Source organism: Meles meles, chromosome 4, assembly GCF_922984935.1.
Source record: "Meles meles chromosome 4, mMelMel3.1 paternal haplotype, whole genome shotgun sequence".
Lineage (NCBI taxonomy): Eukaryota > Metazoa > Chordata > Mammalia > Carnivora > Mustelidae > Meles > Meles meles.
The window spans coordinates 72,138,164-72,159,539 of record NC_060069.1 but is presented as its reverse complement, the minus strand read 5'-3'; the positions used below and the strand labels follow the sequence as shown (position 1 = coordinate 72,159,539).

The 21,376-nt window shown below is 34.4% G+C and overlaps 1 long non-coding RNA gene across 1 annotated transcript in view; it reads left to right on the top strand.

The window, feature by feature from the left end:
- LOC123940235 overlaps window positions 1-19,606 on the top strand; it is a 265,626-nt gene extending 246,020 nt beyond the window's left edge. The window contains exons 3-4 of the long non-coding RNA XR_006818054.1: window positions 7,723-7,942; window positions 18,377-19,606. This is a non-coding gene — a long non-coding RNA (uncharacterized LOC123940235). The remainder of the gene's footprint in view (window positions 1-7,722; window positions 7,943-18,376) is intronic.
- The last annotated feature ends 1,770 nt before the right edge of the window (window positions 19,607-21,376 follow it).

Here is a 21,376-nt window from a genome sequence, read left to right as displayed (position 1 = left end):
GCCTCTCTCCCTACTTGTGATCTCTATCTGTCAAATAAATAAATAAAATCTTTAAAAAAAAATTAAAAACAGAACTACAATACGATGAGGCAATCCCATTTCTGAGTACATGATCAAAAGAATTGAAATGAGGATATCGAGGACATTTTTGTTTTCCGATACTCATTGCAACATTATTGACAATAGCCAAGATATGGAAACAACTGAAATGTCCATCAAGAGGTTAAATGGATAAGGAAAATGTAGTATACACATACAACAGGATATTATTCAGCTTAAAAAAGAAGTGAATCCTATCCTATGTGAAACATGGATGAACCTGGAGGATATTATGTTAAGCCAAAAAAGCTGGTTATGAAGTGGGTTTTAATTCCTGACATTTCAGGACAAGCTAGTGTTATGCAGGCTTCTCAGCTGCCTCTTGCAGAGTTCAACTACAAGTGTTTCTCCCCTTCCCCCTCAAGGCAAGGGTCCTTTCTGACCATTCACCAAAGGAATGTCACATTTATCTCCTTAAAGATCTTCCTCTGTTCCATGATCCTCTGATACACAAACAACTTGAAACCTTTGTCCTTGTTGGGCAGTAAAACTTTTTCTTTCTTCTCTTCTAGGGTTTTTGGTTGGTCTAATTACACTGACATAGGACAGGTCAACAGGAGAAAAACAAATTTAATTATGTATGTATAGGAGTTTATAGAAATGAGATTCAAAGAAGTGACCCAAGCAAACAGCTTTTGTATCTGTTAGACAAAGAAGCAATAAACCTGTGAAGAACTGGCAAAACGGAGAAGTTTGGGTGTGGCCTGGTAAATTAGTGAAGAAGTAACAAGGTTTGCTCACACAGACTTCTCAGCCTTAAATTCCCTATCTCTGGTGGTAAGAGGGAGAGTACCTTTCATATAGGAGGTTTATATCCTGCTTTTAGGGGGACAAAAGATGACTAGAGTGCCTTTCTCATACTGTCTTTTTCCTAAGTAACTTTAATTAAAAATAATGAATATGCCAAATTGGCGTATTTTGGGTTGGTCTGCTCTGAACCTCCCATAGGATTCAATACCAAAGAAGAGGCAGGTTTCTTTCTCATTCATCAAAAAGCCTTAATTCCCTCCTCATTTCCAAATGCCTGATGGTTTCTTCCTTTTATGAACTTTAAAAACCAGTAGGCCTATTTAGGAACTGCCTTCAGGATCATGCACTAGGTTTTCACAATTTATCCCTTTTGGCTCTGAATCAAAAAAGCTGCTTCCTCCCATGGTGGGGTATGAAATCTTTTCAACTTGAGTAAATGCATCCTAAAGGGTAAGAGCTCTCCTTATTCCATCTGCGGGTTTGCATACAGCAAGAACGTAACACTTTGTGTTGAACAAATACATAAGAGGTTGTAAAATACTCGATGATACCTAAAATAGAGTTCAGAGCTGAACTATTCCTTTAATCCACCAAGCTGGCCCCAGGTGCATGCTGAGGATTAACGCATTGAAAGCAGCTTATTTTTCACTTAAGTTCAGAAATTCTGCTTGATCCCCTTTGATTTTAACTTCATCAGTTATCACGAAACATGTTGCTCATTAGTTAGTCTTTGTTTTCATTTCACTCTGAATTTATGAAGTTTGGCTCCATTTACCATGCCATTATTTATAATAGTTTAGAAAACACTTCTGGTATCCTAGGTTTCTTTGGTAAGCAGCCTTCCTGGAGTGATTAATTTGGGGCACGATTTCTTTCTGGCATTCACTCTTAGGCTGTTCTATCCCCAGATTTATTCTTAACCTTCAAACTGTTAAAAATCATTGGATGATATTTGTTTGATATAGTTCTCTGTTCATTTGACTTCAATTCTTTCAGTGTCCTTTGCTTTTTGAAACAAGATATATGTATTTTTAAAAAAATTCAGTCTGATAGTCTTTGTCTGGGTACTTTATTAAATTTTTTTAAAGATTTTATTTATTTATTTGACAGACAGAGATGACAAGTAGGCAGAGAGGCAGGCAGAGAGAGAGGAGGAAGCAGGATCCCTGCTGAGCAGAGCACCTGATGCAGGGCTCGATCCCAGGACCCTGCGATCATGACTTGAACTGAAGGCAGAGGCTTTAGCCCACTGAGCCATCCAGGCACCCCAGTTTATTAATTTTATTGTGACATTTGTAAACATCTTTGGACTTGTTTCTACCATATATTCTTTCTACTTTTTCATGCTTTCTTCTTTCAATCTTGCTCTTCTTTTTTCTTTTGATTTTCGAACTAGTATTTTCTGTTCATTACATTTTTCCCCTTTTTTTTAGAGTATGTTCTTCACGTTTCTAATTTTAATAATGACTTTAATAGTCATATTAACTTAATAGAGTCTGAAGTTAATCAGCATCTTTAACTTCTGTTCGAACAATAAAAATATAAATTTAATAACATATAATACACAATGAATAAAATAATTACAATTGCCATACAATTATTCTTTTGTCACTGTTCAGTATTATAGTTCTTTTCTGTTTTCAACCCAGCAACCAGATATTGTTAACATCGATTTATACTGTAAATATCAGCTCAGTTTCACTCCTATTATTTATAATATTTGTAGTCGCCTTTCATTCTTAAATTTTCACTGTTTCATCTGAGAACAGTTTTTTTCTTCCTGAATGTATTCCTTAGAATTCCCTTTTATTGTACGTCTTTGGTGGTATAGTCAGTTTGTTCTTCTGAGATGGGCTTTTAGTTCATCCTATTTCTTGAAATAGAATTTCACTATTGTCTTCGATTGAGTTGGCCAAGAAACAAATTTTGATACACAGATAAGCGTGTGGTGGAGTTAGTACAAATTCTGGGATTAACACCAGTGGAAGGGAAGGAAAGAAAATAGAATTGGGGAATGGGAGAAGTAAAATGTAAGTAGAAGCTTTCAGGAAATTCAGATGATGGAATGTCCCTTCAGAGGTATTTTAAATTGGGCAGGGTACCAAGCCTTTCAATCTGGGCACTGATTGGTCATTAGCTGTGGTCTGCTTGAGGAAGAAGCTGTGACCTCAGTAAAGCAGCTTTTGCTAGCTCAGAGTAGCCCAAAGGGTCTTCCAGACATTCTCAGGAGGTGGTGTAATAAACCCTTTATTCTGGAAGAGGGATCTTAGCAATTTATTTCAGTGACCCTTCACGACTGTGCATAGAATTTCACATTGACAGTTATTGTCTATCACTGCATAAGACACGTGACAGCTTTTTTTGTTTGTTTGGAATCCTAGAAAAATGAATCCATTGTATTCTGCCTTCTGTTGTTGCTGTTGAGAAAAGAGTTATCAGTCTAATTGTTTTATTCTAGATGATTTACTGTCCAATTCTGGTTACATTTAAAATACCTCTCTCTCTTTCTCTCAGAGCAGCTTTCGTTTTCATGTCTGTGTTCTGCAGATGAAGTGACTGATTCAGCAGCAAATTAAAGACTGAACTTAGTCCTTCCAAAGACAGCACAGTTTTCTGGGCACTACTGCACACTGCCCTCACAGAGGCAGGCAGTGAAAGAGTTATCTCCCGCCATTTTGTATCAGGATGCTTTCTCTTGTACATAAAGAGAGGAGTCTTCCTCTCAAATTGACCTATGTCACAGGAATTTTATTGAGCCTCATAATTATGGCCCTGATTCCATTGCTTTGGGATTCTCTTGATTTCACCCTCCTCCTAGTATTGGCTTTATCACTGGATAACTTCTCTGATGGTTGCAGGAGGACTACTGCAGCAACTCAGGAAACATATTTCCACATCTATATCTAGGAAAAGGAGAAGCTGTGACTTTCACAAATTACAACGGCTTCACTGGCAAAAGTCTCTACAAATTTTATTGGCTGAAAGTGGCTTAACTCAGTGTACACATAAACCAGAGACAGGCAAGAAGAATGGATAGACTAATCAAGTCACACTACTGAGTAGAACAGTCAACTTTCAAAGCTTCATTGCTGCTACATGATGCACGATGCACGAAATGGAGCTTGAAATGTCTATTTCAATAAGCACCATGGGCTTCTACAGCATGAAGCAGGCATTCCTTGACTGGTGTGCAATGTCTGATTCTGCTGTAAATATGGGGACTTCTTGGTAAAAGTGACATTTTCTGTAGCTCAGAAGTTTTTAGCCTTGAAGTCATTTCCAAAGGCAGACATTTCCTTCTACTGACTACTGTCATATTTGACCTAGGATTCATTAAGTAAAATTTTTTTTTAGTCAGACTCCCTGAGATGCTGCCAGATCTTCTGGACCCATTTTAATCACATCAAGAATTGTTTCCCTGTCCTATTTGTGAAGAAATAAATCTCACTTTCCAAATCAGGATCAAAGCAATTTAGGAAGTATCCATGCAATTAAATTCAACAAATATTTACTGAGTAACTTCTGAGTGTAAAACACATTACTTTAACACTTGCTAATGACTTGGATATTGCTTTTGCATGGTGTTAATAATTTATATGCGCTTGTTGCACTTGCTGATTGCTTGCTCAGTAAATAGCTTCTTTCTTTCTTCTTTCTTTCTTTCTTTCTTTCTTTCTGTCTGTCTGTCTGTCTTTCTTTCTTTTTTTGGTACCTTTGTTTATAGAATTCTATATTTCAATCTAAATGTAATCAGGCTTAGAAAACACTCTTCTTCCTCAACAATATCCTTCACATAGTATTCTTCCTTCGACAAAAACGCAGAAATCTTACTGAGTATACAGAAATGTAGCATTAGAGTGATTGGATGTACCTTTAAGAAATGGGTTTCAGGTTGGGAATCACCCACTAAAACTTGTCCTTTACCCATTTCTTGTCACAACTTTAACATTTCTGCATGTACTCTTCAAGTCTAGTCTTTGTGTGTCAATATCAATAGTATTTTCTTTTAAAAATACCCTAGAACGTGGGGGGCTCAGTCAGTTGAATGATGGACACTTGATTTTGTCTCAGGTCATGATCTCAGGGAGATGAGATCAAGCCCCACACTGAGCCCCTATTTGGGTTCCACTTTCTGCTCGGAGTCTGCTTGTCCCTCTTGCTCTGCTTCTTCTCCCCCATGAAATAAATAAATAAAAATTTAAAAAATACTTGGACCTTTTTTTTTTCTTCCCGAGGCAGGTGAGATAGTACGTTTTTGTATGTTAGTTATATAACAATCCTTGCTGCTCTTTTCTTTGCCATTCTCTTTTCCATTTAGCCTAGGCCTGGCTTGGTATTTTGAGAAAGAAAAGGATGACGGGATTTGATTTAGGATTCTCCAGTTTCAAACATTACTGAAAGTAGAGATCTATGAGCCTTCTTTGAGGGAATGTCCAAAGCAACATATTTTTGCTTTGTTGGGCGAGGATGTTTTATGCATTTTTTTTTGCCCAACTATCCCTGAATATTTATTGTTCAGCTTTTTAGAACAATAATTAATGATGCCATCAAAACATTTAAAACCTAACAAGTTAAATATATATTTTTTGCCATTTTTGTTTTTAAAGATTTTATTTATTTATTTATTTGGCAGAGAGAGAGAGAGACCAGTGAGAGAAGGAACACAAGCAGGGGGGATGAGAGAAGTAGAACAGGCTTCCTGTGGAGCGGGGTGTCCAATATGGGCCTTCATTCCAGATGCCTAGGATCATGACCTAAGCCGAGGGCAGATACTTAACGACTGAGCCACCCAGGCACCCCTATTTTTTTCACAATTTTGTCTTAGAATCTCTATAAAGCATAAAAACAATATATAATGGACTAAGAAATAAGTGAAATATTTTATAATCTTGGAAGATTTTCTATGGTATAAAACCAGAGAATTTTCTCACTCTTTTCCAAGTTAATCTATATTTCATAGGTCTAAAGAGAAAAAGAAAACTTGAAACACTAATTAAAATTTTGAAAGTCCAGGATAATAGTGTATTTTATCAGTCTAGAGTTGCCCTGCTATGATTTTAAAGACATTTTCTTATTTTGCCTTTAATTGCATAAAAGTTGATTTGGCATTTGAATTTTAACAAATAAATCAGCTTCACAAATAAGAAATAATTTTAACAAATAGGATTTAAAATGTCAGATCATTATAAGTTTAGATATTATCCTGAGGAATATGGAATAAATTCTTATAGCACAAATGGTAGTAACATGAATTACTAATATAAATTCTTCACTTACTGTGATCAAGGTATTGTAGTAGGTTCTATACAGAGATTACCTAGTTAAATCCTCTCCACAAGCTCATGAGGCAAGTATAATAATTCCTATGTAGCATTATTTAGATATATTCATCTTCTTAGGAAACATATATCCTTCTATATGGACACATGCATTGTTGAGTTAATAATATGGTCAGTGGTATGGTAGCAAATAAGACTCTTCCCCATGATCATGCTAGAGGATAATAAATTTTCAATGCATTCATGACCTCTGGGCTTGACTGATTAGTGTACTGTACTGGAGTGGATAGTAAGAACTAATTTTTAATAATCCATTCATGGAATGCATTTAGTGTCTGTAGGAGACAAATGACTGCAGAGAAAATACCTTTTTTTTGTTTTTAAAGATTTTATTTATTTGACACAGAGAGAGGGAGATCACAAGTAGGTAGAGAGACAGACAGAGAGAGAGGGGAAGCAGGAGCCCCGCTGAGCAGAGAGCCCGATGCAGGTCTTGATTCCAGGACCCTGAGATCATGACCTGAGCCAAAGGCAGAGGCTTAACCCGCTGAGCCACCCAGGTGCCCTGCAGAGAAAAGATGTTAAGGGAGAAGAAGCAAGCCATGTAAGAGGTAATTTGAGTAACCATCTTTTTGTGGTGTGTAGTATGAACCCTGGTCACATATCCCACAGTATTGTCAGTAAACTATGCAGTCCTTGTCGGTACAGGGTGGAATGGGATCCATTTGGTGAGTAGAATAATAATAACAACAGCTGATACTTAGTGAATTCTTATTCTCAGGCAAACGTATGGTCACATTTATTCCCCCCAAACCATATTTTAACAGTGCTATTGTTACTTCCCTTTAGATGAGGAAACTGATTCTTTGAGCGGTTTATCATGTACCTAAGACCATTGAGTCGGTAAGTGGTAGAGTAGGGATTTTAACCAATGCCCTGTGGCTTCTGAGATGATGTTCTTAATTAGTGGGCAATTCTGCTATTATGAGACCTAGCTAAAAAATACAGTCTGTTGGGGTGCCTGGGTGGCTCGGTGGGTTAAGCCTCTGCCTTCGGCTCATGTCATGACCTCAGGGTCCTGGGATCGAGCCCTGCATCAGGCTCTCTGCTTTGCGGGGAGCCTCCTTTCTCCTCTCTCTCTGCCTGATGCTCTGCCTACTTGTGATCTCTATCTCTCTGTCAAATAAGTAAATAAAATTTTAAAAAAATATGATCTGTTCATACAATGTTGTCAGGACTGATACCTATTTTTTTTTTCTTTTTACAGATGTTGAAACTGAAGCTTACAGAGACAAAATAACTAGCACAAGATTACTTAGCTAATGCAAGGAAGGATCAGAGTTTAATTCATATCTAATTCAAATGCCCTGAAGTGTTCCACTCATCATATTTTAAACAAACATGTTCAATCTTTCTTAATGAGATGACAGTTTTACTCTCCTTAAAACATGTTCTTTGTACTTTTGGTTTGGTTGATTTGGTCTGAGTTAATTTATAATAGTTCCTTTGGTAATGAGTCTAACTTAATTTTTTTATATTTGATTGTTAACAGTTTTAAACCCCCCCTCACACTCCCCTTTCTTTCCTGCCCCAGGACCAGGCAAGCTGATAGAAAGCTGAGCTGCTACCTCTTTTGGCACCTGCAAGAAGATCAAGCCAGGCAACTGAGGTCAGCACACATGAAAACTTTCATCAAGCTAACAACCCATGCCTACCATAAAAGCCAGGCTATTCTCCTGTCCCAGCTTTCTAAAGTCAATTTCTGACCAGCTTGAGAAACAGCATGACTCTCTGCAGCCAGTCTCTTAATGTTAGTAAATGAAACTTTTCATTTCTTTTGGTATTTGTGGTGTCATAGGAATCAAAATTTAGATGAGGACCCATCTTGTCTCAACAGAATGACTACAACACTTTCATTTTATATATATATGTGTGTGTGTGTGTGTGTGTGTGTATACATATATATATATATAAAATGAAAGTGTTGTAGTCATTCTGTTGAGACACACACGTATATATATATATATATATATATATGTATATATATATATATATATTTTTTTTTTTTTTTTTTTTTTTTAAATTCAGGGAGGAAAGGAATTTGCTGGAAGGATATTCGGTGTTTCCTAATGTAAATGGAAGGCTGGAACACCAGGCCCAGGAAATTGGGCAACAACCAAGAGCATGCAGGTAGCAGGAAAAAGAGCCAGTATCATGCCTCAGAGACAGTCTGGTTAGGATAGTACTGCTCGCCCTAATGCCACTGAGTATCTATCATTGTCTGCATTGCTGAATTCTGACAGCACTACTGCCAGTACTGCCTGAAAATGTCTCCATATACCAATATCATTTGGTCACCATTTCGAGACTCAAACCTGGACGTGTGAGCATTTAATTATTAGATGTATCCACACTATGTGTCTACACTGTAGTCAGACACAAAGCATGGAGGAGGTTTAGCCAGATTCTTCTGACTTAATAATATCTTCCATTAAGACATGAGCAATTGAGGATAACCTCAAAGTAGAAATGTTGTTCTGAGTCTGTATGACGAATATGCATGTGTCACTGCATTAGATCTTTTACACTGTGGTCTTTGATGCAGTTACACTATTCTTAAGTGATTATTATTTCTTGCCTGAAATCCTGTGTTCACTTGGCTTCATGAGGTTTTTCTATTGGAGTTAACCACCTCTTTGCTGTTGTTTCCTTTAAAAATTTTTTCTATTGATTTTTCTCTCTTTTCTATCCCTAATAAAGACACGTCAAGTTCTCTTTCTCTTTCTTCCTATGGTCTAATAGAAATTGCGCTCATCTTCTAAACCTCAACTCTTCCCTATATGGATGGATCTGAGTCTGCGTCTACAACTCAGGTATCTTCTTATTGAATCAGTCTTCCATTACAGAAATGGAATTTCCTTTCTGGATATTTACATCCAGATTTTCCCCTGTAGAGGAAAGTGAAAATGGCCTACACTTCATCACCTTCTCCCAAATCCAGCTCTTCCTTAAGATGAACCTGCCTCTGTAAGATGCCTTGTCTAATCATCCCAACGCCACCATTGAGCATGCTACTTTCTCATAGTTCATGTCACTGAAGATTGTCAAATGCTCCACAAACCTTTCTCCAAATTATTATAAGCAGATTAGTGCATATGAGAACATGTAAAACAAATTAGATTTTTTGGATCTAGCTGAAGATAATATTGACCAAGAGCTTTATTGAATATCCATGTGTTTGTATCTTCACAGTTTTTTATGAAATGAATTATTTGAGAGGAAATATACAATCTCAATTTGGAAAAGAAATTAGTCAAAAGAGAATTTCAGGGGCACCTGGGTGGCTCAGTGGGTTAAAGCCGCTGCCTTCAGCTCGGGTCATGATCCCAGGGTCCTGGGATCGAGCCCCACATCGGGCTCTCTGCTCAGCAGGGAGTCTGCTTCCTCCTCTCTCTCTCTCTCTGCCTGCCTCTCTGCCTACTTGTGATCTCTTTGTCAAATAAATAAATAAAATCTTAAAAAAAAAAAGTTTAAAAAAAAAGAGAATTTCAGGGGTTAAACCTAGAAATACAACTCAGGGGAAGTAAACCTCACTGTTTTGCTTGTATTGGAAATAGCTGTAATAGTTTGATTTCCTTTATAATATTAATTTACTTAGATACTGCATCAGATGCCTCTTCTATGCTACTTTCTATTTTTTCTGCTTCACCTGTTTCAGGAATTTTGGGCCTCTGTTCCTGGCCTTGCTGCTGTTGCTCATTAATCGATTCTGGGTGGTTTTCAAAAAGTGTCACACCTGTGAAACATGCTTCACCCTCTGCCCACATCCCACAGCTTCTCCTTGCCCTGTGGCTTACCTGTTGATGCTTGACTGTGAGATGTCAGGAGATATCTGATTCTCAGTGCCTATAACTTGGAAGTGGTGGGAAATTGAAGTTCCATAAATTTACTTCTGACAATAGAATACCAGACTGGAGGATAAATAATCCTCTCTTCCTTCCCAATTATCATTATAAGTAGTGGTCTTTGTATTTTCTTAGATGACAGCCTAAGATCTTGAGACCAAGCAAGCAATGCATGTAATAAGTGGTAACTAACTCAGCAATATATTCTTACACTGGCTTTTCCTTCTTTTCTTACCTCATCTCCTTTCTTTGCTAACTCTAGATATATAGATTTATACTCCCTAAGAGAGTGGAAATGTTTCAGACTTTTCTTTCTGGGAAAACTAATACAGGTGTGGTGTCTCTTCCACAAATACCCTGAGAAGGTTATTTAGAAGAAGCTGGGCTTAGAGAACAAAATCCTCTGTTGATGCCAAGGCCTAGATGGGGGTAGAAGGTAGGGAAAAGTTATTTCAGGTAGAAAAAGTTTCTTTCTTTCTTCTTTCCTTCTTTCTTTCTTCTTTTCCTTCCTTCTTTCTTTTTCTTTAAACATTTTATTTATTTATTTATTTATTTATTGACAGAGAGAGGACACAAGCAAGGGGAGTGAGAGATGGAGAAGAAGGCTTCTCACAGAGCAGGGAGCCCGATGTGAGGATCCATCCCAGGACTCTGGGAACATGACCTGAGTGAAGGCAGACATTTAATGACCTTGGCGTCCCCAGGGAGTAAAAGTTTCTAAGTTTCTAAGTACACTAGTTATGATAGAAATTAAGTACCTATGTTGATTAACTATAGTTAAAAATGCAATATTACTTAGCCATCAGAAAGGATGATGAATTTACATCAGTGTAGATGGCACTATAGGGTATTATGCTGAGCAAAATAAGTCCATCAGAAAAAGACAATTATCATATAGTTTCATTCATATGTGGAATATAAGAAACACAGTAGAGGACCATAGAGGAAGGGGAGGAATACTGAATCGGAAGTCAGCGCAGAGGGAGTAAAACTATGAAAGACTCTTAACTCTAGGAAACAAACTGAGGGTTGCTGGAGAGGAGGTGCGTGGGGGGCTTGGTGTAACTGGGTGATGGACATTTAGAAGGGCAGGTGATGTGATGAGCACTGGGCATTATACACAACTGATAAATTACTGAACACTACATCTGAAACTAATGATGTACTATAAGTTGGCTAATTGAATTTAAATAAAAAATAAAAATAAATAAAAGGAGATTAATCTCCTGGTCATTCTAAAGTTGTAAATGTATATGGAGGCTTTGTTTTCTAGGCACCAAATTGTCCATATTTACATTACCTTGTAAAGAAGCATCAAATTTGACACTTTCAATGACTAGAAGTAATAGCTAAGTCCAGAGCTGAAGCCAGATCTCCCTTTTAGAGTAAATCTTCAAAATATCATTCACATGATGAACATAGATCACCAAAATAAGAAAGAGAATCAGTGCCAATAAATTTGCAGGAAACATTATCCAGTAAGTTTGCATAGTGTGACTTATCCTTGATTTATCTTCTTGATGATCTGTGATATTATTGAGATTTTAAACATCATCCATTCTATTACCAATAATCTTTTAAAATGTTCCAGGACTGCTTGCTTGTACTGGTTAGTGAGAAAACATACCTAAATGAACTTATTGAAAAATTCAGGCTTTGAAACCCAAGTTTTTTTCTCATTTTATAGTCAAAACAGATTTGTCATAGTGAAATCTTAACACTTGTAAATTTGTACTTAGATGAAAAAGTATCTTAGTATCTTAGTTTCCAAAATTGTACATGGCAAACTCTATAAAACCTTTATATTGATAAGATGGGATTGAATTGCTTTATAAGAATACATTTTCTTCTTTCGAGTAAGCAAAAAAAGAAAAACACCAAAAACACCCTCCTAAAAAAACCAAACCTTATGAAGAAAGCAATTCATTCTTTCAGTCATTTTGCAATTAATTTTCACATTAAAAGTGTAAGATTAATTTACTTTGAAAACAAAGTATCAAGTAAATTGGTTATAGAGTAGTTTCTGAACAAAAAAGAAATTTTATATTTCTAAATTTCTGGCACATCTTAATATTAAGTTTTCTTGAGACACTACTTGGTTTGGCAGAGACCTATGTCAAGTATCTTTCAGTCATGCAAAAATTAGCATATAATATTACGGGAATGTATGGTAAATTTGATGCACTTAGTAGGTAAAAATTATTGGACAGAGTATAAAAAGAATTAATACTAAAAGAAAAAAATGATAAATTGTATTTCATCAACATTGGTAAGATTTTCTTACTAAAAGACAACTTAAAAGATAATCCATACATTGTAAAACATACTCCAAATTTATAGATTGCAAAAAAAATTAATATCCAGTATATATACATATTTCTATGAATAAACAATAAAAAGATGGATAACCCAGTTTAAAAAAAATTGGCAGAAAACTTGATGAGACACTTTGCAAATGGTAAGTGAATGGCCAATAAATATATGAAAGGTGGTCAACACCTTTAGTCCTTGAAGATATGCAAAATAAAGCAACAATGAGATAACTATTGTTACCTCTAGGAAGGCTAACCAAAGGGGAAAAATAATTCTATCCGGCACATGAGCCAACTAAAACTCTCAAGTATTGTTGATGGGTGTTGGATTAGTTTGCTAGGGCTGTTTTAACAAAGTACTACAAAGTGGATTTCTCAAGAGATCTATTGTTTCACAACTCCAGAGACTAAAGTTGTGAAGTCAAGTGTTGGCAGGCCTGGTTCCTTCTGAGGGCTGAGGCGAAGAATCTCTTCCAGGAATCTGTTTGGCTTGTAGATGACTGTCTTCATGTTTATTTCATATTCTCCCTCTCTATAGATGTTACCAAATTCCTCCTTTATATAAGGATACTAGTCATATTAGATTAGAAGTCACCTTAATGACCCCATTTCTAAAGAAGTCCCCCTTCTGAGGTAATGAGGATTAGGACTCAACTATGAATTTTGGAGGTACACAATTCAGTCCATAACAGGCATGAAAATGGTATAATCACTTTGTAGAACTGTTTGTAGTTAAATACTTCTCTATGCTATAGTCCAATAATTTCACACTTAGATAAAATAAATGAACTAAATGCAATAACATGAATCACTGCAAAGACATGATGTTAAGTTCAGAAGCTAGGGACAGAAGTATTCAATTTATGGGATAAGAACAGAAAAAATTAATATATCATATTAGAAATTAGAAAGTGGTTTCCCCTTAAGTGAGGGAAGGAAAATGACAAGAAAAGGCAAAGGGAAAATTATGAGGTGATGAAAATATTCTTGTTTTGGATAGTGATCACCCAATTATGCAATAGTCAGACACATATATACATACACTAAATTGTATACAGACACATATATATACACACTCATACAAATACATATTAATGTATGGTTGCTTAAAACCAGAACTGACACTTCTAACTCCATGTTGCTTAAATTCAAACATATAAAAAAATATTAAGATTAAAAAGGCAAATCATGGTTGACATTTATCTTAAGTTTGTTTTATAATAAATTTCTATACTAAGAATAAGTACTTTTACTTACTATAAAAGCGGAGTTCAAAATTGTGTAACAATGGGAATTCATAAATCTACTTAAAACTGTAGCATTCATGATTCTTCCTTTGGGAAAAAAAAACTGATCTAGCAATTGCTATAGGTAACTTAAAATTTAATACACAGGAAAGTAAATATAGTTCCTTCAGACTTCACAAACGTAACTTCAACATAGTTTTTGATTTCTATATTAATACTCTCATATCAGGACATTGTGGGTTATAATGTGGGCACAGATAGCCCCATATTCTTGTTGGCTAAATACAATGAAGATTATTTCTCTCTTCTTCCTCTGTATGTCCAAGAGGGCTTTAAGATTTTTGCTCATCAGAGGCACTTGGTGAAGAATTTTTCCCATTCACCACCAAAGAGAAAGTGAGACTGTAGTGTCTCTGGCAATGAAATTCTCCAGTCAGAAAGTGAGGTACATGGCTTCAACCTACAGATCATCTGCCAGGATTTGTTATATGACCCTGTTTGTCCCACCTCAAGGTGAGAGGGTGTATATCCATTCTCCCATGGCATGAAAGGTGATGAGGATCAAATATTGGTGAACAGTGTTAACACATTTCATATTTAGGTAATGGGAAAGGCAGATCCTCTGGGCTCTTAAAATCATACAAGTTTCTTTCTAAACCAATAAAAAAGAAGAAATATATTTGGTTTATGTACTTAGAAAGTCCTCTATCTTCTGATATTAGCAAATAATTTATTAACAAGCTTTTAGGAGCTAAAATGGTTTAGATAATGCCTCCTTTTTTAGTTACTTATTTTTAAAAGTAATCCCAACATAAGATTTGAACTCAGGACCCTAAGTTTAAGAGTCACATGCTCTATAAACTGAACCAGCCAGGTACCCCTAGATAATGCCACTAAAACATCAACTGTTCACAACTAAAAGACAAAATTTAAAAGAATAAAATTAATAGTATGTAATGTGCAATATCCTTTCTTTGGCTTATTTGAAGTCCCTCAGTTCTTCAAGTGTTCTAATTATCACTGTTTCTGAAAAATGTATTTGATAAATTGCAAAGGTTTCTTGATACTGCTCCTGATCAAATGTTTAAAAAATATGTTTTGTAGAACACTAACTTTAACTGAAAGAAGAGAAAGGAAAAAAAAATTCACAACCTCACTACTCCAGCCATTATAGTGGTTTCACTTTTTCTAGCATTACATATCAGCCTGTATCCATTTGCAGATAATTTTTACATATTAAACACAGGATAGATACAGTTAATGACTTTTTGTTCATTGATGAGTGTATTATAAACATTTTATATGCATTTTGCTCTATATTTAAGCAGGATATCATGAAAAGTTCTATAAATCCATTAAAAAATAAGTTATCTTTGGCAAAGATGGCTAGTTTTCTACCCAATGCCATCTCTTCTCCTTAGAAGATTAAAAAAGTACATACCTATGTAAGCAAAATATGCAGGTAAGGATTATATCTTCCAGTTTCCCTTGAAACTAAAGGCTAATAAGTTTTTACAAGTAAGAGTTAAGGAAATCTTTTCTTATGGTATTTCTGGGAATGATCCTTAGCAGGATGATAGGTTCTTTATTTATTCCTTTGCTCATCTGGAATTTAAACATGCTGGCCCAGTTTGAGAAAATCACTCTGGAGTATCAAGCTCGAATGAACTTAGGTTTTGGGAGAGAAGGCCTGGAATCAAAGGTCTCCAGAGATACACAGTTAACTTGTCCGTCCATTATTTATTTTGTTTGATTTAATTTTAATTTTATTTTGTTACATGTTGTTGAACCTAAAACTACCAAATACAGGTCCAGAATTCCCTAGTAAAAGTCATCCTGACACTTTTTAAATTCCTAGAAATTCTTGTGTTAAAGAAATTCTAGTAGTACAAAAGGTAAAAAACAAACATTAAAAATATTCACTTTCCATTTTTTTCTCCAAAATAACATCTGTTATAAGTTTTGTTCATTTTTCCAAATAAATATTTATTTACCAGTGTAGACAGGATCTAGACATAGATGGATACCTATACAAGTACATTCTGTGTTAGTTATTATAGTAGTTTTTATCTATGTAGATATTGGTGTAGATATAGATACATATCCAGATTTTTCTGAATTAGCAATGTTAGGCAATATTTACATGTTATGAAGGGTAAAAAGAGTAGCTAATTTTTACTTCAACTCATCCTCTTTTCTTAACCTCCTTGATTTCATTTTTATTTTTCTAATGTTCTTTCTGAAACAGTATATGACTACTTATTTTTTGATTTTTCAAGTTTACTAAATATTTATTAATTTTCCATCAAATATATTGAGAAGATTGATAGATTTTCATTATCTGCTATTTCCCACTCTGCTTCCGAATTTTTATTTGTTGTTATTATGGCATATATAGTATGTGTTATTAGAATATATATGATATATATATATATAGTATGACATTTAATATCTGTAGTCACATTTTAGACAGTTTTATATATGAGTGATTTAATACTGGTCATTATTCTTTTATCAGGATTTATCATTTTTATTTTGACATGCCTAGTTGCCTAGTAGCTACATCTAAAAAGGCTTTTATGTTTGGAAATGCTTTCCTCCTTCTTTTATAGTTAAATACATTTGGATGGGTACACCACTCTTGGGCCTTCATAAATTTACAGTCATTGTTCCATTGTCTTCTGGGATTTACTATGGGTCATTGGAAAACATTGAAGAATGACTTCCCTTATTTCTCCCTCTAAATGTTTGAGGAACTCTTTATCCTTGAAATTCAATTATTTGTCTCAGCACAGATGACTTTGAATCAATTTCCTAGGGTGGGTCTTTTCCATTTCAGAAAATTCAGTTCTTTCTCAATTTCAGGAAAATTCCCACAATTTTGTTGTCAATTTTTGCCTATACCTGTATGTCATGGGCCTCATTTTTCTTTAAGCTGGGTCAGTTTTTTCTATCATTTAATGACAATTCTAAAATACATAATGATATTGGTTGTTGGTAAAGAAACTGTTCATATTCTATAAGAAATTTGACTTCAGAGATGCCTGGGTGGCTCTGTCGATTAAGTGTCTGCCTTCAGCTCAGATCATGATCCTAAGCTCCTGGGATTGAGTCCTGCATCAGGCTTCTTGCTCAGCAGAAGCCTGCTTCTCCCTCTGTCTGATGCTATCTCTGCCTGTGCTTGTGCACTCTTTATCTCTGACAAATAAATAAATAAAATCTTTAAAAAAAAAGTTAAAAAAAAAAGAAATTTGATTTCATTTTCTCCACAGTTCAATAAGATTGTTAGGTGAACAAAGGCTAAACCTAAACAATTTGCACTCAATTTTTTTCCTCAGAGTTGAGAAAAGTGACACAGGTCATTCTTGGGACATTTTGTATATGGATCATGCCCTTATTATACCTTTACATCTAGTAGATAATTTGGCTGGATATGTAATTCCAGATGGGAGTTATTTTCCCTCAGAATTTGGAAGGCTTTCCTTCATTTTCTTTCAGTTTCTAGTGTTGCTGTTGAAAAGTTCTATAGATAAAATTATTGTTTCTTTAAGAAAGCTTCCAGAATGGTTTCTTTAGTCTGAGTATTCTAAAATTTCAGGGTGGTAAGTAAGGAAATTGATAGTTTTAATTTTCCTGGGCAATCAGTAATCCTTCACAGTCAGGTGATTCATGTCTCTCACTTCTTATGACATTTTAACACTATTTGTTTCATATTTTTTTCTCCTCTGTTTTAGTTTATCTTTCTGGAACTCCTGTTATTTGAATTTGGAACATCTAAAATAAAAAAATTCTTTAAAACTATGATCCTTACTTTCTTAATTTTCAGTTTCTTTTGCTCTGTGTTCTAGAAGATTCTGCAGCTTTACTTTTCATTCCTTCATTTATACTATAAAATTATGATTTCTCAGAGCTTTTTGTTGTTGTTCTTCTGGCTTTATATGACATCTTATTCTTTTGCAAATGTAATACTGTTACTGATAGAAAATATTTGACCCATCATAGAGAAGAAAGCTCCAGACTTCTGATAGCATAAAGTAAGAGAAATTACCTGGCAGTGCAAACAAGGGGAGAGTCTTTATGGTCTAACTATTTCTTAAACACTCTTTCAAATTATTTTGGTTTAGTTTAGTCTCACTCTCATCCTCTGTTTCTTGGAGATACCAGATGCTAACAATCCCCACAGCTTTAGGTCTCTGTAGTATAAACTGGGTTGCTTTATTTTAACACCATGGCTTTAGAATTGAGCTTTAGGATTTGGCTTCCTAGTGTATGTTAAGTCACCATTCATAAATCTGTCTCCAGTTCCTAAAGTTGTTTTGATATTTCCTCTTCTGCTCACTGTGTCCTTTTAGGAGCTTTAACTTAACAAAAACAAGAAAAGTTAAATCCTATTTTCTGCCATTTTAATAGACTTTTGAGGATGGAACAAATATAAACACCTGACATCACTATCCTCTTTAACTAGACAGCTTTGCATTCATATTATTTATGTTTTAATGTAAATGTGTAATTGGTTGAAATATGGTTTTAAAAAGTGGTTTGAAATATTCTAATCTAGATTAAGAAATATTCCTCATAATCTTTAAATATTTCCAAATGATGCAATAATACCTCATGGGGACAAAAATAACCAGGGTCATTATTTCTCTTGTCTACACAAAGTTTATGAAAAGCTTAAGAGAATAGGCTCTGAGTTGATTTCTATATGTTTGGGTTTTTGCTCTCCCTCTCCCACTTCCCTCTCTCTCCTTCCTCTTTTGAACTCTGCATTTGTTCTTTACCAGATATGTATTTTGGCATCTGAATGTGAGCACAAGTAGAATGAAGAAAGAAAGAAGGAACTGAATGTTATAGATTTGAAACTTCTCGATAAAACACAGCTGCTCATGTTGGAGGACATTTTATTGAAAACATAAATTCTCGCAAGCGGCACCTGGAGTCCCATAGTTTTCAAGCTGACAAGACTGTACTGTGAACATTCTAACTAAATATTTAACAACTGTGGTAAATGTCAATTATATAAATGGTGAAATTATATACTGTAGATTTATATAGCGTCAATTGAGCTCACAGTCTAGAAAAAACCCACATAAATAATTACGTGTGGAATTTGTGATTTTTTACATGGACTATTCTAGATAACTCTTACTACACATGACTACAAACCACTGTGTTCCCTCAGAAAATAATTAATAAATACAAATTGAAATCAAAACTGACAATATGACACTGAAGAAGTTAAGAATGAAATTATAATTTTCTGACCACAAAACATTATAGATATGACACTAGTTTCTCCCTGCAACCCACTTATTCCACTCCTCTGTTTTCCTTCCCTCCCCAAATTAAAAGGGCCAGAGTACCTGTGTTTTATGATGGTAACTAGATGAAAATTAAAATTATCAGTTGAAATTTTGAGTGTTTACACATATTTGGATATTTTTTTGTTGAGTGCACCTAATCTATAGCTTTTAAATTTCTTCTTAAAGTTTTAAATTTTCATCTGGGTGTTGTCTAAAACAGCTCATTAATTTATTTGGAAGTCAATCATTCAACTGTTTTGTTTTTCTAATAACTATAAACAACATAGCCTAGGTTTATCGTCAATATTAATAATATTTCCTTAGGGCCCAGGCTCTTAATGGATATAACTAGGGGCATGTTGTCTGAGGATATATTGGGTTGGCAGTGAGATCTTTTGCAAACTATAAATTTACCCACCCTCCAAGACTGATGTATTCCTAGAAATATGTAGTCTCTTTTTCCCAGTCTCCTAATCTCCCATCTTCAGCAGCACTGCACTAAAAATCAATTGTATACTAGAAAAGTATCCTATGTCAGGGAAAAAAAAAAAGAGAGAGAGAGAGAGAAAAAAAGTTATCTATTGTTTGAAGTTCAATATTACATTGAAATGATTAACTTCAATCCTGCATCTGTTATTAGGCATACAACATGATGGCTATGTTCATATCATTAGATTATTTAGACAAAATTACTGATTATCAGAAATGTAGGGTCAGTGATGAGAACATCACACATTTAAAATTTTTAACAGTACAAAAACTTTTGAATAATTGTATTTTTAAGTCATTAACTGAAGTATTTTAGGCTTTGCACATTTATGTAATTGTATCTTTAAAAATATGTAAAAGTTAATGATAGTGGGAAAAAAAGAGAGTGGAACATAATGAAAGAAATCTCAGAATTGCAAACAAAATAAAGTATTTAAAGGTAAGATAAAATTAATTGTTAGTCTACACAACAATATTAGCTCAAGTTGATTGGGTGCTAATTATATACTAGATACTATTCTAGGTGTTTTATGTGAATTAACTAATTTACTTCACATAACAACCCTTTAATAATTTACTACTCAGAAAAAAAAATACTTCTCTGAACAACCCTTTGGCATTATAGTTATTTTCCTCATATTGCTAATCAAATACATGATTATGTTAAAACAATGGATGATGAGTAAGTATTGCTTGTATCCTGTTGTGGTCTTGCTTTTAGTCCAGGCACAATGCTAAACCACTTGATAAAATGAGATTCTGTGCCAAGGAGACTTGAATTTCAAACTTTTTTAGTTTGAAGAAGCTGTGGATAAGTAAAAAATAAATTATCTGATCTAATCATTTTCATTTTCTTGATTTCAGTCTTCATGGGCTATACCTCAGTTTTGTTTTGTTTTTTTTGTACAGAAAGTTTATTTTATTTGAATTTATTTCTTATGATACAATTATCTTCATAACCCTGAAAAAATAAGTAAACAAATTACATTCTCAGAAGGGAAATACTAATATAACTATTTAGCCTATATATCAACTTTGAAAAAAAATTCTGTTCACTTTATAAAATTTTGATAAAACCACCAAGGTATCCAGTCCACCCATCCTCCTAAAGGATCTCCAGAAATTGTGAAATTATATAAAGGGAAGAACAGTGAACCTCTCAAGAGATTTGGTCTAAGATCTAGAATTTAGTTTGACAATACTCAAGATTAAGTTACACTAGAGAAAGGAGATGATAAAAAAGAAAATGTGTGTTTTTATCTTTGTGTGCTATAGAGGTACCAGAAATTACAATAGCGACACATTAGTCAAAATCTTTTATTTTGTATATGTAAATATAGACTATCTCACTAGCCTATCTAGTGAGATGGATACATAAAGTGAGTAAAGCCCAGAATTTCTTTATGCAGTCAAAATGGGTAAGAAACAGGGGTCAGACACTGGAATACGTTTAAGAAAAGGATTGTGAGCTGGAAAGAGGTTGAGGTCTTGCCATACTTCTTAGTAGAGGTCATATTTTCTATTAAGAGACCACAGTGGAGAGGGTATACCTCAGTTTTTTAAAATCACTAGCAATCTTAGTAGTAATTCCCTTCTCAGAGGGTAGACTGGAAAATGTGTAATGAATTATTATAATGAGTTAATGCAAGTAAAAAGTTAGAATAATGCCTGGTCTCTGACAAGCACTCAATAAATTGGAGCTAATATTGTTTTTGACTAAATATCAGGATTTAAAGATTTTTTAATTTTATAAAATTTTAAAGATATTATATTTTATTATCTAGCAAGTCTGATTTAAGATTTGAAATTAGACTAAAAAATGTAGCTTTTAACAATAATAGTAAACTTAACTCTTATTTAAATTGTTAATATAATCTTACATCTTAGTATTAAGATGTTATCCATTTCCTTTATTCAGTGATATCGGATTGTTTATTCTTTATTTTGCCCAGCATTTAGAATTTGTTTACTCTAAGTATAATAGCTTTACTA